This window comes from Heloderma suspectum, chromosome 3, assembly GCF_057233095.1.
Source record: "Heloderma suspectum isolate Gila_16-S chromosome 3, 16-S_ref, whole genome shotgun sequence".
In the NCBI taxonomy this organism is placed as follows: Eukaryota; Metazoa; Chordata; class Lepidosauria; order Squamata; family Helodermatidae; genus Heloderma; species Heloderma suspectum.
Genome location: NC_139460.1, coordinates 237,881,475 through 237,896,305, shown reverse-complemented (window position 1 = coordinate 237,896,305; position 14,831 = coordinate 237,881,475). Strand labels below are relative to the sequence as shown.

Genomic DNA, 14,831 nt, shown 5'->3' with positions numbered 1-14,831 from the left:
GCATACCTAAACTAAAATGGTTGGGCAAATAAAGTTTTGGCCTGGCACAGAAATGGTTCGATATTTGGGGATCAAACCCATCTTTTTCTTATTCTCAGTTTCTTGGGCAAGTTACTTGTCTCTCAGCCTCACAAGTTGGCCTTCTGAGAAATTGGTGTTTCTTTGACTGGCCAATCCCATGACAGCCATTTTGTGAAAGGGCATCCCCATGGCAGCTATTTTGTGTCAACGTCCACACTTTCTCAAAATTCAAAATGTGACCACGGACACAAACAGTTGGAAACACCTGCCCTGGCCTTATCTATGGTTAAAACTGTTGAGGTAAACAAATGTGCAATCTTATGGCCCACTAATGATCTCTCTGATTAAGAGCCCAAGACATTACATCAGCAGCAAATAATCACGTGACATAAATAACTTCAGTTTCTTCAATATTCCTATACTACAAGATATTCATCTCTTATGTCTCAGCATTTATGAACCTATTAGTTCATTTGGGAGTGCATTAAACAGAGTGAATCTCTCTGTTCTATTGGCATGATCCTGAATTTGAGTAGTGGCCAGAGCTCAGAGGAGGAGAAACAGCCTGGATCAGAAAGTCCAGTGGTAAAAGCTGTGGAAGTGCTGAATCCAGGCCCCAACAATGAGCCTGAGTTGGAGCCTTTTACACAGGAATCCCTTGAGCTAGAGCCCTCCCCACATTTGGAGCATTCAGAGGTAACGCTCAGGACAGATTCCCCTGAGGAACTGGCCCCTGTGAGGCCCCCCAGTGCAGGCAGGAGCTAACAGAGGAGATGGAGTCCTAGGCTCAAGGCCAAAGGACTACCCCTTTATGGTGCTCCAGTCTTCAGGAAGGAGGCAAAGTCTGGGAGGGGCAGTCTGGCTCAAAAGGGACAAAAGGCCTCATCTGAGCTCCAGGATGTAGCCAGATCAAGTTGTCTGCTGGGAGCTATCCAAGGTCCCAAAACTCCAGCCTGTCTCTACCTGCTACCTGCCAAAGGTATCCTCAGGCATCCATCGTGCCCTGTGGACTCCTGCTTGTGGTCAGGACACAGCATCTATGATGTTTTCCATCTTATACGTATTGAACTCTTAAGGAATTGACACATTTTGTGCCTTTCTTCTGATATTTGTGAAGTGTTAGTGTCACAAGAAATTACCTTAAGACCTTCTGAACTGTTATATACAATACAAATTATTTTCATGTATTCTACATTGTCTATCTGTCAGTGTCTTCTTTTTGGGGGGGCAGGGTTGTACTTCATTTGATACAGCATGCTCCATACACACGGTCCAAAACACAAACGGGCACTCGGATGTGCCCATTTTCCATGTTTAACAAGGGCCAAGTTTTGTTAAGAGAAATGAGCTGAGCCCAATTCCATATTTAGTAATAGGCTGATATGTAAAAGTGGGCTTACACTATGACACTGCATGTGCCAAAGCTAACCTCATGGAAACATCTTACTTTAAAGAGGAATGTCTGCATCACACACATTTAAACTATAAGTTTTCAATGAACATTCACAATACAATGCATCCAGCAAAAACACTTCATGGTACTAATTCTCTTTACGAGTCAATTAGCCCACCATTAGCTAAAGCCAGCACCACAGAACACAAAGTGCAAACACAAAGACTATTAAACCACTGACTACATCATTGCTTAAAAAAAACTTTGTAAAAAAGGTAGCTATTATTCATCATAATGCACACTACGAGCGTACTTCACAGATTAATGTAATTTCCATGATTGGGCCCATTCCATTTATCTTTGACAGGTGTCCATGATGATACCATACCGTAATGAGAGCCTATTTTAACAGCCTGCTAAAAATGGAACAGGGCCCCACAAACAGGATTTGGGGGCTTACCTATAGAAACAGACATACACAAATACTCACGCACACACATGTGAATAAAAAGATTTCCATTCATTGAACAGAATGCACAGAAACATACACCTACCACTTTCTCCAGGAGATTTCTATATTAAAACTCGATCTGAAAATAAAACAGAACTCTAAAATAACAGTAGTAAGTAGACTAAACATAACTGAAAGCATAGATGGCAATTAACACATATGAACATGCACAGTTTCAGAATATAATAAAATCTGAGTGGTAAAAGAAGATACACATGGGGTGGGGGAGGACTGTAATTCTTCGGTCTTCAGCAAGATTAGGAAACAACCAAAGTGATTTACATATAGTAATTGCATGTCCTTGCTAGTCTCCAGCGGTGTCTTTCAAAATGTAAATTTCCCTGAAAGTGCTCGGACATTACCCTACACTTGTATTTCTTTATTTATTTGAAGAGGGAGGGAATGCTTAACTATCACAGGGTATGAAGAAGAAAAAACTAATTTCAAAAATATTTCGATTGCTTCTTAGGACTGCATTTTGCACCCATAGTCCATGAGAGAGAGAAAAGGACAAGGAAGAAGAAGATCTAGCAGCAAAAAAGGGCTTGTTCCACCAATGTTTTGTTTGTGAATACCCTTGTAGAACTGGAGGGATGGACTCCATTTGCTACCTAAACTATAAACACTTCCATCCCAAACATGACACATATATGAAATGAAATAAAGAACCCAATCTGAAGCTTATAGCAGCACAACATTTTTGTGTAAAGGAGAGTTGCAGATTGGGAGGCTAAGCGTACCACGAAAAGAGACTAGATCCTTAGTTGTGTGTACAACATACCACTAGTTCTTTGTTTTTTTGGTTCATGGTAATGATTTCATGTCCTGTTGTCCTTCCCAGCAGAGGGTTAGCATGACAAGGAACTGCATGCAGGTATATATTTCTTGCTAGCCAAGTATGGTTCCTGAAGAGAAGAATCAGGAATGTAGAGAAATTCAGGCTTCATATTCCCTGAGGACAAAGTATTTTTGCACACAATACTCCATAATTCTGGTAAGACCATTTACCCTCAGAAAGAGTACGGATGTTCTCTTATCCAGAGTGTTCTATTAAAGGGATAACTACTGGCATCACGCCTCATCCTGCCTCACCTCTTCAGAGGTTCTCCCTTTGTGTTGAGAGTTCATGATCCTAGCAAGGGAAAAGTGTGGAAGCAATCTGCTAATGACAGAAGCCAAGCTAAAAGATCGGATCTTGAGACATGGGGACATTTGTTGCTATTAAAACATATTTCTTTGACTCCCAGAATGGCTCTAGTGGGAAAAACATCATCTTCTCTTTTCAGGGGCATAATAAAATCTGTTAGATGTTAATATTTATGGAAGATCCTACCTCAATAAAGATTATAGTGGTTGACCACATGGTCTCCAAGTCCCTTCCATTGCCAATTAAGTCAGAGACTGCAACAAGCGCTTACATATAGTAATTGGCAATTGCGCAAAGGTTTTACAAAAGGAAATAAGATGAACTATCATACCCGGTCAAATTCTATCCAGAACCATCTGGCAACTATAAAGGAGACTTATTAATTTCCATTATCTATGGCAAAGCAAGAAGTCATATGCACTGTAGCACATTTACTTGCCTTTAAGGTTTTTCCAACACAATTAATTAGGAGCCAATTGGCACTCTGGCAGCCACCCAGCATCCCTCAAGCCAAAAGTCTTCAGAGAGGTCCTTCTCTGTCTCTTCAAAAAGGAAAATACATACATGGATAAATATTCCCCTAACAAACTTTACTAACAAACAAAAATCAATCAATCAAACAAAAAATGCTTAGGGTATGTGAGTGAAGAAATTACATAGCTAGAAACATAAAATACTTATTTGCTTTCTTCTACAGGAGAAAATCCATTACATAAAAGTTACTGCCATAAGATATCATCAAGAGCTACTCTAAGGGATTTGGAAGAAGATTAGACATTTCTATGGATAATGAGAACATTTACAGTGGGGTTAGGCTGGGCAAGGAGAGTATGTAAACAATATAAATCTTCTATCTCCACACAAGACAGAATATGCCAACAGCTGACTGACAAGGAACAACAGAACAAATCTTAAATAAAAAGGTTAGTATTTTACATTGGCTCATTCTTCAGTCCTGCCCTACTGAAAACATACAAAACGGACAAATGGTCTCATGCTAAATGGGAAGCAATGATCATTTTCTGAAGTTCCTTGAATAACAAACAACTTTACCAGGGTAGCCAATATATAGCTTACATGGCCATTTCTGTGGCCCTCCATCACAAATGGCAGCTTCACAACGGAACATTGGCTTCGTGTAAGTTAAAGTAGGGTGTGTCCCAGGTATTGCTGAGACCAGGAGCTCACCATTTGCTAGTCTTCAGTGAAGAAAATCTTGCACATGGTAAACCACTTGCTAGCCTTCAACAAAGCCTGCACGTGGAAGAGCAAAGCTAACTGCATATATCACTAAGTGTGAGAAAGCTCGCTACATGCTAGCACGAATTCAGTGTTTTTCCAAAACGTATTGGAGATCAACAGTCAAACAATTTAGCTGGGTGGCCAGACTGGCACTGCTGTATTGCCAGCCAGGCTCTCATCACTAGAGCACAGCTGAAAGAGTAGCCTGTATCTCTGCCTGAAGTCCAAATTATTGCTTCTTCGTATTACAATCTATTGAAAGCCACTTTGCAGATCAGTTGACTGAAAAGTGGGATAAAATTTTTCTAAATAAAAAAAATAATGCCTTACCTATGAACCTAACAAGAGAGTAGCAGTGACTGGGATCACTGCAACGCCAAGGCCCCAATAGTGCTACCTGGCTAAATTATGGCTCCCTTTAGCTCTGAGTATGACCTAGTAAGCTGGGTTTTCTGGAAAATTTTGAATTGGAAAATTTTCCTCTGAAAATTAGGTTAATTTGCATCCAAAAATCTGCAGTTTTCATCAGAAAATTTCTGATGTGCTAGAGAGGGATTGATTTTAGCATGTTTATTTTATTTGTACTTAGTAAACAAAACTTTAAAAATGTACTCAGTGTTAATTTTTTGTCCCAACACAGCACAAGTATTTGACCTGAAATATTTGAGGGGAGAAAAGCACACTCAATGTGGTTTAAATATTATGTAGACATTTTTATTAGAATATTGGTAAAAATGAAAAGGCAATAGCACAAACTTCCATTACATGTTTTTTTTTTAAAGGAAGATACTGAAAACTGTTGACATATCAATACATTTTAGCAACTCAAGGAACTGTGTGTGATGTTGATAACCACCCATTTCAAAAGAACTTAACCCTCTTCCAGTGAGGTTGTTGGGGCACCTACAGTTTCACTGTCACTACTTATTAGTTTCATTTCACAGAGGTGCAAGCGCACACACACATATATATATTTCAATGACATATATCTATTCTTACACTATTTGCTAGGAATAATCACCTGACAAATATTAATTACAACTTGGAAACTGCCAAGCTTGTCTAATATTGTATTTGTAATTGGCATCCATTCATTGTTACTAGAGGACTTATGAAATGGAATTTTCCATGGAAAAATAAAGCACTGGAAAAATTTCCGCCCCGTATCACTGGTATGACCCCAGAAGAAAGAAGCTGGGAGGCAATGATATAAGTGGTAAGAGCTGGGAGGCAGCTGCAGGCATGTCAATATAGCTTCTGTGAGTTTATGTAAGATTGGGTAGCCTGAAAAGAAAAACTGTAAAATACCAATTTTATCAATATTATAAAGGCACGGCAATTACTGGACGTTATTAACCCTTAACTATTACTATGCTTTTAATCCTGTGAAAACAGGGATTTGTTTTCCCTGTTTATGTAATTATAATTATATAATTTGTCATTACAGTGCTAAACAATAATAAACATCTAGATAGCTTAAAAGAGAAAACCAGTCCATTTCTGGGCCAAATTCAAATGCTTTTATTAACTTTCAAAACCCTAAGCAGCTTGGGGCCAGGTTACCTGAAGGATATCTCCTCCCATATATACCTGCCCAGACCCTAAGGACACTTTTAGAGACCCTCCTCTGGATGTCCCTGTCAAATGAGCTGATATGGGTGGCTTCAAAGAAGAGGGCCTTTTCAGCTGTAGCACCGCAGTTTTGGAATTACCGCCTCAGAGTGGCTCACCTCATGCCTATGTTGTGGTCTTTTTGGTCCCAAGTGAAGACCTTCTTATTCTTCCAGAAATTTTAGTTCGTTCATTTTTGTTGTTTTTATATCTGTTATTGTATTTTTAAATCTTTACACTGCTGCTGGTTTGTCCTTTGGTTTTATATTGTTGTTTTAAATTAATCATGCTGTATTATATCATTTTAAAATTGTTGTGAACAGACTGCAGAGCTTCAGCTAGTGGGCAGAATAGAAAGTAATAAATAATTAAATAAACTGCTGTGCAAACCTATACATTGTACATCGAAGTAAGTCCCACTGAGCCTTAAGCTCTCTGCAGCCAGAAAAAGACTTGCAATCAGACAGGCTAGTCAGAACAGGCCCTGCGCAACTTGCAACCTATCAAGCTCTACTGAGCCCACTAGCCACATGTAGTAATCCACAAGCCTCCTGTTTTGCCAGCCTGCCAGGGTCTGCGAAAATAGGAAAGTTATCATGCAATCCAAAGACCAAAACATATAGCTAGTAAGCTGCCTTTGTCCTGGTAGCCCACAAGTTCTGCAGGCCTGGGCCAATGTGTTTTCTTGAGCCGTCTGCAAAGGCTAGGCAAGCATATAAGGCACTTCAGCATTCACCAGTACAGTAGGTAGTGATGGGCAGAGTTCGGTCAGCTTCATTCAGAAATGGCTCAGTAGTTACAAGTTTGGTTGGGAAGCATTCAGAAAACCTTGCCTGTGTCTCAAGAGTTCTGCCCCAGCTTGTAATACTGACACAGGTGTGCAAGTGGTGCCATGCACATGGCTGCATTGCCCCCTTGGGAATTTTAATTTGCTTTCACCTGGCTTGCACCAACTCCAGAGCATCAGCCATGGTAGAAAGCTATCTGAAAATTTAAGCCGCCCCCCAATACCCACTCCCAAATGCACCTCAGTACAAGACAGGGTTTTAGAACAGCATAGGGGACAACATACACATAAAACCTTTACAAGAAACAATTACTGACTAACCAAAAAAGAAGACACTCACTCAACAAAAGATTGTGCTCAAGCCATGGAAGACGTTCTTGGGGAAATAGCACTCAATTCAGAATCTCAAGAATTATGAACTGGACAAATTGCAGCAGGTAACTATGAACTTTGGTGATCTTGCAAGTTGTAGGTGATAACGGTGAATTAGCCGGGAGAAGGTCTTACACAACTACAATGAACTATGGAGTAAAACACTACAAATTTATCTTGCAACTCTATGTTGCTTAACATCTGGTCTACAAGGCTATATTTAGCCATGTTGCCAGCATTCATCATGGCTGACTAGAGCTGCCTCCAGGGAGCAACCCCTCTGCTACCTCTCACAGATACAAATGACCAGGCAGCCAGAGATCCAAAATGGCAGGAGAGATCTCTCATTAGAGGACTTTTCCATTATAAATGTGTGTGTGTGTGTGTGGGGGAGCAGTTAACCTTTGGTCCTGTCATAGAGTTTTGGTTCAGAAGGATTGGACTAGCATAAGACCTAAGTGTTGGACATAAAAAAAAATAATTAGCAGCAAGTGCAATATTTTAATACTTCCCTGCTGGAACTAGACCACAGAGAACTTCATTTCAAGTCTTGTCCAACTGCTGTTTTTCACTTTTCACATTAGAGGGTCAGAAAATAACAAAGAAAGATCGGGAGTAGCTACGGCTAGAATGACTGGGGAAGCGATATTGTTATAATCAAAGATAAAAACTACAGGGGAGAAAAGTGTAGCAAGTCTATTTCTGCACTCTGGTGGAGGAAGCAAAGATGCTAGAGGTTAAACATCAGTAGTGTGTTTCAGTAATAACCGTGATTCCTGATTGTTGGAAATAAAGAACCGTTCTCTTCACTGAACTCCAGACGAGGAGGACAGCAATATCTGGGAGGGTTCTTTTACACAATCACAGCAATTCTGAGTTGAAATATATGAGTAACACATCCTATAGAACTGTACATAAGTCAAAACATCTGTTTTTAAGTTAAAAGTGCAAGACATCAATGCAGAAGGCAATTAAAGACTCATGTAACTGGATGGTGCCTGTCTTAAAGTGTCCAAAGGGATGTAATCCTATATATTTTACACAAACTAGCCTCTTGCAAATTAAAAACACACACACAATAGTCCAATGACTATGATAGGAGCCAAGGTTATGAGAGGGAAAAAACATAAAGGAAAGAGAGGAGTAGAATCTTTCATTGAATACAAAAAAGAAAAAGTTACCCGGTGAAAAGAAATAAAGAGAGGAGAAACACGATCATATAGGCATCCAGGAAAAAATAAGGCAAACAGTGGAATACAAAATAGAAACCAGAGACTCAAGGTGGGAACACAGAAAACTAACCAAAAACATTACAGTAATTCAAATAGGAAAAGTAATAGAACAAATCAAAATATGGGTAGCAAAAACAGAAGGAAAATACTACATTTTAGCAATATTTAATGCCTGAAAATGAGATGTATCCAATAACATGTCAAGAAAAAAAAAGGATAAAAATATTACTAAGATATCTTGCTTGTGGAGAAAAAGAAGCAATATTAACAGCAATAGACAAAGAAAATAAAGAATTGGAAGAGAAGAATCTGGAGGAAAAATAAGAAATACTGAGTCTGAGTGGTTTAACTTAACCCTCAGTCAATAGACTCTACTTTTTCAGCCCAATTTTAGGGTCAAATGTATCCCAAGAAAGCCATAAAAATAAAATATATTGATTAATATGACAACATATTAAGCATATGACATCATATTAAGCATGACACTATTTGCAGACACCTTTACTGAGACCTTCCTTTTTTTCAATAAAACAATATAACTGTAAAGAAGTCACCAAAGCCAATAATACTCCCCAATGTAAAGTCCAAACACTGACAAGAATGGCATGTGGAATCTAATGGACCCCACAGTTTTTTTTAAAAATCCATAAACATAGTATGTTATTTTCACACACACACACTTATAAACAATATTATTATAATGAGTTCCTTCTGAATATATAACTTATGTAACAGGATGTACATGAGGAGCCTATGCACAATTGTCAAATTTCTCAACTGCATGAGTTGAAGAGCCAAAACAGTTACGTGAAGTAAACTTTCACTGAGACTTGCTGTTATTGCTTAGACTCCAAACTTTTTGGATCACTCACCCCATCAGTGAAAAAATGTTGAGCACCCCCCAATATATGTATATTTATTTATAAATTATATACATGTACTACTGTACTAATAGATTATGTACATTATAGAACATACACAAAAAATAAAAATTAAACAGGATGAGATAAAGATGAAATAAACAATTTTTTAAAAAAATTATTTATTAATGGTACAAAAACCCTTTCAGCTCTCACTTAAAAAAAGCATTAATATAATCTGTAAATCCACTTAAATGTGCACATGTTGTTGCTATATGCTGAAGACTGAGCGAAGGTACCATTGTCAACTTGCAAGGAGGGGAATGGTCTCCTTGCAAGGATCCAAAAGGTGTGCTTGGTCGGGCTTCTGCCAGCGCCAGGAGTCCTGGTCCCAGCCCCGCACCGTGCGCAGAGTCTCCACTCCTTGGCTGACTGGTGGCTTGGCCTGGGCTGTTAACCCTTCCCACTCTCCTTTGGCAGGATGGAAGCTGAGAGGAAAGTGCCTGCTTCCTTAGAATCATAGAATAGTAGGGTTGGAAGAGGCCTATAAGACCATCGAGTCCAACCCCCTGCTTGATGCAGGAATCTAAGGAAGCCTTCTTGGCTTCCTTTTGCGAAAGGAGAGTGGGAAGGGTTACTCTCCTTCCTGCTTTCCTTCAGCCTCTGCCACCACCCTCCTTGCACACAACAGCAGCTCGTAGGAGCAGCGGGAGGCAGCTCGCACACCCCAGTGGATTGTCTTGAGCACCCCCTGGGGTGTGCGCACCCCACTTTGGAGACCACTGGCTTAGACCACAGAGATGATATTTGCTCCTGTTCCTGGTATTGGCTGCGGCAGGCTGTAACAGTTCTGAGGCTGCCTCTCTTGATGTCACAAGGAAATCTGGCTATGTTCCTAGATGCAACCCAGGTTTTGATTCACTATCAGCCCTGGTCTACTAGGAAGATAAGTCTTTTAAGAAGTTTATTTCATCATAGGTTAAATAGAGGCATTTAAACAGGCAATGTATACTATATTTTGAAAAACACCATTGGCCATCATTTATGCACTTGGAAGTGTATGTGGAAACATCTTGGCAATGTGTCTATACCATTTTTAGTTTCAATGTCATATTTGGAATTGTGGTCTGAGCTTGTTGGATCTTTATGCACTGAATAACGAGAATCACTATCGCTCTAGACTTCAAAAATGGCCCACGTTGTCCTGGTCCTGTATTGCCTTATGAAGCATCTAGCCTTACTGCTAGAAGAGAGCTCCCTCTCACTGTCTTCCACCCAATGATGTAAGCAACAAACTGGCATGGTTCATCTCACAGCATGATTCCTCAAACAATACAGTAAGGTGCAGATGCTTCAAAAAGCAATACAGGACCAGGACAACATGGAGCACCTTTGCTGGTCCCAGGCACTCCATCTTCCTCATCTGAATTTGGGCTTGAAAGACCCAGGAAACATTTGGGTGCATGGAGGGTAAGTTGCAAGCAAGCACAATTTGTGACATCACACAACATCATCATCACTGATCACAGGTACATCAGTTAAAGCCTCACCCTTAGCTTCTAATTTCCTGGCTTTCTGGAGCATAAGCCAACATGAAATCATCTTAATTCTGGTCTTAATCTGGCAGGTTTTTTGATCATTAAAAAATATCTAGCCATCACAACTAGTAGCCATTAATAGCCATTATCTTCCATGAATTTGTCTAATCCCCTTCTAAGCCCACGCAAGTCGGCAATCTTCATTACATCTTGTAGTTAATTTCATTTAACCCCAGTTCAACGCATGTGCGCATGAGCGTTCGCGCACATACACACACTTCCACATTTCATTTATTTTTGAGCAGAATACACATAAACCTGTATATATTGCTATCAGTAATGTCCAAATGCCACTCAGGAAAACCACAACAACAGCATTGTCATTTTATCTAAAAGATATGACATCTACAAGGATTCTTTTCAGCTATGCCTCAAGCAAAGCCAAAAACTGCCTTTATTTTCTGCTAAAGCAGAAATAAAATATTGCAATATTTTGCTACAGCTTACATAAGCCAAAGTCAGCTTCTGTATATAAAGCTTGACTAGTGTTGTCATCTGTTAGCAGTGTATTCAGAATCCAGCAGTTATTAGTACTAATACAGAGGTGCACTAGTGTCATACCTCCAATTATAGGATAATAGTAACATCTACATAATCCATATAACTGGTGTTATATCACATCAAATATTAACTCCGAAGGAATACATTCCACCACTGTTGCCTCAAGTAAGTAATCTTATACTACAGTATGCCTGGTAAAACTACAACTTTCCTGATTCGCTCCACTGGAAATATACACGTGGTCAATTACAAAATGAAAAAACGAAAAAACACTCTAGTGCTGAATTTCTTAAAATTTGCAGAGAAAGCATGACCCTTGAATGAAGGCATAGTAGCTATTCCATCAACAGGGGTTCAAATATAATGCCAAACTCTGGTCTGGTGTTACGTGAGATAGCCTCATGCTCACACACTCCCTCTTTCATGTGGCTTTCAAGTCTGGTTTGGCGGGCAGTAAAAAACCCTGCATTTTCTGGTTTGGAAGCAAAAGGGCCAACGCTTGCCTATGTAATACCTAATCAGGAACTTGTTATATATTTGAACTGGCCACTTACTTGCTTGCAAGTCACTGTAGAAAGTGTTCCTCAAAAGGGAAAAGTTTGAAATCATTGGGCTAAGGCCAAAAGAATAAAAGCCAGCACACATTGCCAAGTGCTCAAATAATTGATTTCTGGATTGTAGCCACTGTGGGTATGCATCACAAAATATCACCACAAAAAAGCAGTAGAGAATATATAATTGACTGCATTAGAAATTACATTCCTGATTTTAATTGAAGCTGTCCAACCAAAAGCGCTCCAATAAAACATATTCATAAGCCCATATTTACTGACCTAAGTGAAACACCAAGCTCCAAAGATGAATCAAAACACCATCCAGGTACAAAGAATATACTTGGATGGGCTGGCAACAGTATATAAAATTGCTAGCACAAAACATATCACAGTGAATGTTACTGGGCAACTTCAGCTGCAGTTGTCTTGGATTTCATTTTTTTTTCAGTTTAGAGGGAAGAACCGAAACAATATAATTCTGGAAATGCAAAGAACACTTCTGTACAAGGCTTGCTTAGACTACAGAAATAAATAAATACAACCTCCCCCGCCCCCCAGCTGTAAGATTGTAAAATGTTTTATGTTTTATGTGCTTGACACTACAGATGAAGAGTTGCAGAATGAGTCTAGATTAGGAAGAGGGCCTTATGACAACCACTCTATCCATTATTATGAGTTGGGTATGTTTCATGGGCTATACAGGGAGGCCATGTTCCTGTGAGGGTGGGAGTAGCGTTTTTAACAAGGCAATGAAAGAGAATTTTCCATGTGAAGTGAAAGGAGAAAAAAAACCTCCCTGTAGTAATTGTGCAAATTACAGCTTATTGCATAATAATACAATAGCAATAAAATGTGAATAACATTAAGAATTAAACATTAGTAACAAATATTTAAAATTATTAAACACCACTTTTTAATATTTGCTGGATGACCATACTTTTTACTTTTCTAGAGCGCACACCACTCTGAAAGCACCTGATCCCATTTGATCTCAGAAGTTAAGCAGGGTTGGGACTGATTAGTACTTGGATGGGAAGCTTCCTGGGAATACTGGGTGCTGCAGATTACTGTTGGGAGCAGCTGTGGCTTAGTGGCAGGGCACAAGCTTTGAATTCAGAAGGTCCAAGGTTCAATCCCCAGTATCTCTAGGTAGTGCTGGGAAAACTTCTGCCTGAAACCCTGGAGAGCAGTGGCCAGTCTGTGTCGACAATACCGGGCCTGATGGACCAATGGTCTCACTCAGTATAAAGCAGCTTCCTATGTTCCTATGTAACGGCCAATAAAGTTTGCAAGTTTGTGATTCTCATCATTTACCTTGCAAGTGACTATCCGAAGATATTAGTTCAAACCCTTGCCTTGTCCACGGGTTAAGCCTCACTTCATCCCAAGTACCATACTGCATTGATTTATTGTAGCCAAAGGAAAAGTCACTAGGGAAGAATAATTGCATTTGCTATACTTTAACCTGAGTCATATGCTTATTTGGCCATTAGAGGGCATTTCATACTATAGAGTGAACGGCCCGCACTGCTTGTGAGCTGCGTTAGCAAGCCTCATCTGCAGTTGCTAAGAAAATGAAGCTTTTTCTGTCAACTTTCATTTCATGATTGTCACCTCTCAACCTTTTCATATGCCATAATAATTTTTTAAAAGGTGGTGGGGAGAGGGAGCAAGAACAAGGCCAAGAGGAAATAGCCATAAGACATAAAAAGACTTTGGTTAAACACTTATAAGGCATGCAGTTAGTGCCGCAACATCCGAAGTGGCTTTCCTCCCAACCTCCAGATGTAATAAAAACCCATCCATTGTTAATCTCCAAAGCAGCAGATTACGTTTTTTAATTTTTCAAAAATGATTAACTGTGGAAAAACTGTAAACAGTGTCACGGCACTATTATCTGTTTCCTGAAGTGAAGGTTAGAACTCTTATCGCTCTTTCGGTGACGAAGAAAGGAAAGCTGAACTTTCGAACTGTCAAAAAGATAAGCCACGGCCACTTACATTCAGACGGTTCTCTCTTGTTATTAATGTATACCAAACATGCAGTCAATTTGTCTTAAGATGCTGTTGAAAAGGACTCCAAAAGGCACATTTATTCATTTTCCTAGGTACAAAAAGTATGCAGGATATTATCTCCATCCAAGTAAAAACAGTAAAAAACAACAACAACAAAACCCATTTAAATTTATAATGCAGGAAGAGGCAAGAAAAAACCACGATAACCGAAATGCCTAGGTGACAGTGGTGGAGGAGTTCACCATCTTTCTGATCTTACTAGTACTCTGCTTTACAATGCATTTGTGTAGGTTGTCCATAAATAATTATCCAGAGGGCCATGGTCTCAATCCCCTGCTAACTTTGCCATCCCTGTTATAAATCTTAGCTCCCAACTCATCAAGACTTATTCAACCACCTGCTTGTAACAAGCCACAAAGTCCTACTAGCATTTGTGTTCCATTTCCACAAATGTGCCTTTTGCTGTAGCACTACTGGGACAGGAATTTGGCCTCACACCACCCTAGCTAATCATGCCACCGTCTTCTCCAGCTGTCTTCTAATATATTACTCGAGAAACATTCACACAATTCAAATACCAAGTTTTTCATCCTGAAGTATGTTATCTGACCACATTGCAAAATCGAGACTTTCAGTATTCACCATCCACATTCACCAACCAGTCTCCAATTCATTTTGGAATGTCTAGCAAATTCCCTGAGTTGGCGCCACAGAATTCATATCACTCACCCCAGCCTTAAGCCAACATGCCCTTTTGTTCACAGTTATCTTCTTAATCAAGAAATGGACAATTAAACAATATATGAACAAGCAAGTGACTCTGGGAAAATATAATAGATTAAGACACCTTGCATATACACCTTGGTCACTTGTTCATGGCACCTCACAATGACTTCATATTACCATGAATAATGGTAGGTTCACTGGGTCAAGCAAAAGCCAGTAATTGCCAAGGAACGAAGTGTACACACACACGAGATAACTACA

At 39.5% G+C, this 14,831-nt stretch overlaps 1 protein-coding gene and 1 pseudogene across 12 annotated transcripts in view; one reads left to right on the top strand and one right to left on the bottom strand.

The window, feature by feature from the left end:
- Positions 1-14,831, bottom strand: part of CTBP2 (C-terminal binding protein 2) — a 289,621-nt gene that overhangs the window by 134,132 nt on the left and 140,658 nt on the right. For 2 of the 12 annotated variants that reach the window (XM_084841493.1, XM_084841492.1), the window contains exon 2: positions 1,969-13,932. The exons of 7 other annotated variants lie outside the window; for them this stretch is intronic. The gene's annotated coding sequence lies outside the window, so the exon portion shown is untranslated. The remainder of the gene's footprint in view (positions 1-1,968; positions 13,933-14,831) is intronic. 3 more of the 12 variants (XM_084841484.1, XM_084841486.1, XM_084841485.1) reach the window with 3 other exon arrangements.
- On the top strand, positions 12,777-12,894 carry LOC146350909 (5S ribosomal RNA; annotated as a pseudogene).